General features: G+C 40.0%; 1 pseudogene; it reads right to left on the bottom strand.

Annotated features, from left to right (window-relative positions):
* Positions 1-456: 456 nt before the first annotated feature.
* LOC118858780 lies at positions 457-1208 on the bottom strand (annotated as a pseudogene).
* Between the last annotated feature and the right edge of the window lie 640 nt (positions 1209-1848).

Genomic DNA, 1848 nt, shown 5'->3' with positions numbered 1-1848 from the left:
CTCTTCTCTCTTTGTGTTCTCTGATTTATTGGCATATAACTGTGCATAATAAGTTCCAATTATTAATTTTCTTTCTCATGGTTTGTTGTGATTTCACCTGCTATTTATTGATTTGGTTTTATGTCCTCTTCTTTTTAATCAGGCTAGCTAAAGGTTTATCCAATTTTATTAGTCATTTCAAAGAACTGGTTTTTAGTTTTATTTATAATTTCTATTTTTTGTTTTTGATTTATCTATTTTTTCTCTAATTTTTAATATTTTTCTTTTGGGTTTATGTTCAGATTATTTGTTGGCTTTCTAATTTTTTAAATGCTTATTCAGTTCATTAGTCCTCTTTTTCTATTTTTTTTAATGACCCACCATTTCCTTTATTTGCATAAAACAGTGAATAATCATACCCTGGCTGGGAAAAAATGGTGGTTTAGGGTTTAAACAAGTCCTTCTGTCCTGAAGCATCTATTTTGAAGGCTTGGGACTAGCAGCTTTAGCCCCAGCATCTTTGGGTTTGGACTTGGCGGCCTTGGGGTCAGTAGGCTTAGCTGCCTTGGAATCACTGGGCTTTGTGGCCTTAGAATTGGACTTGGCTACCTTGAGACTAGACTTGGAGACCTTGGAATCAGATTGGAGGCCTTAGCATCAGATTTGGTGGCTTTGGGGCCAGATTTGGTAGCCTTGGGATCAGACTTACTGACCTTGGCGGCAGACTTGGTGGCCTTGGGGTCAGTGGGCTTGGCAGCCTTGGGGTCAGCGGGTTTAGCAGCCTTGGGGTTAGTGGACTTGTTAGCTTTGGGGTCAGTGGGCTTGGCAGCCTTGGGGTCAGTGGTTCTGGCAACCTTAGAGTCAGGCTTCGTGATCCTGGAGCCTGGACGTTTGATGCTGACGCTAGGGCTTGGATGGTTGCTGGCCATCTTGTGGCCAGCACACCAGGCACTGGCCTTTGGGATCTTGGGTCTGAGGAGCTTGGCCTTGGAAGCCTTGGTGCTCAGTGCCTTGATGGCCTCTGCTCTGGCCTTGACGGCTTTGGCATTGTTGGCCTGCATCTTCTTCAGCCCCTTCTTGTTGTGTTTCTTGGCAAAGCGCATGTTTCTCAGAAAGTTGGGGTCAACCCCTTTCAGAGACTCATATCTCTGTGACCCAGGTTTCTTGATGCCATTTCTGTGCCATTTTCATGATTGGTTGTGGGTGGTATGGTTCTTAGATTTAGCCATTTTTACACCGCAGCCTGCGCTAACAGGTGCTCCACCGACTGGAAGAGGCCAAAGTGAGAGCTCTATTTTGTTAATGTATGTTTGTAAGGATATGATTTCCTCCCTGCTTCAGCTGCATCCCAGAAATTTTGGCAAGTTTTATTACCATTATTATTTTCTTTCATATAATCATTAATCATTTCTATGACTTATTCTTTGACTTACTTGTTATTTATGATTTCATTTTTAAAATCTCCACTTCAGTAGGTATCTTTTCTTTGTGGTACACACACACACATATATACATATACATGCATACACACACACACACACACATACACACACACACATATATATATATATATATGCATATATACAAGGTGACCATAAAGTCCATGTGCAATTTAAAATAGTTGTAACTTTGTAACTATATGTGATAGAAAGAATCTGTAAAAAGCATAAGAAAGAAGGAAAACACTTAATTTTTTTATTGTTCTTGTTAATTTTCAACACATCCACCATCATTGCTAATACAAAGGGTGATACGATTCTGTAGATCATGGAAAACATTTTCAAGTTGTTTTTCAGTAATGACAGCAATCATATCACATCTTTTCATCCACTTGGATATGGAATTCCTGTGTGGTGCTTCCTTCCTGTA

This window comes from Trichosurus vulpecula, chromosome 7 (assembly GCF_011100635.1).
Source record: "Trichosurus vulpecula isolate mTriVul1 chromosome 7, mTriVul1.pri, whole genome shotgun sequence".
NCBI lineage: Eukaryota > Metazoa > Chordata > Mammalia > Diprotodontia > Phalangeridae > Trichosurus > Trichosurus vulpecula.
The sequence above is the reverse complement of the archived record's forward strand: the minus strand, read 5'-3'. Positions and strand labels throughout refer to the sequence as shown.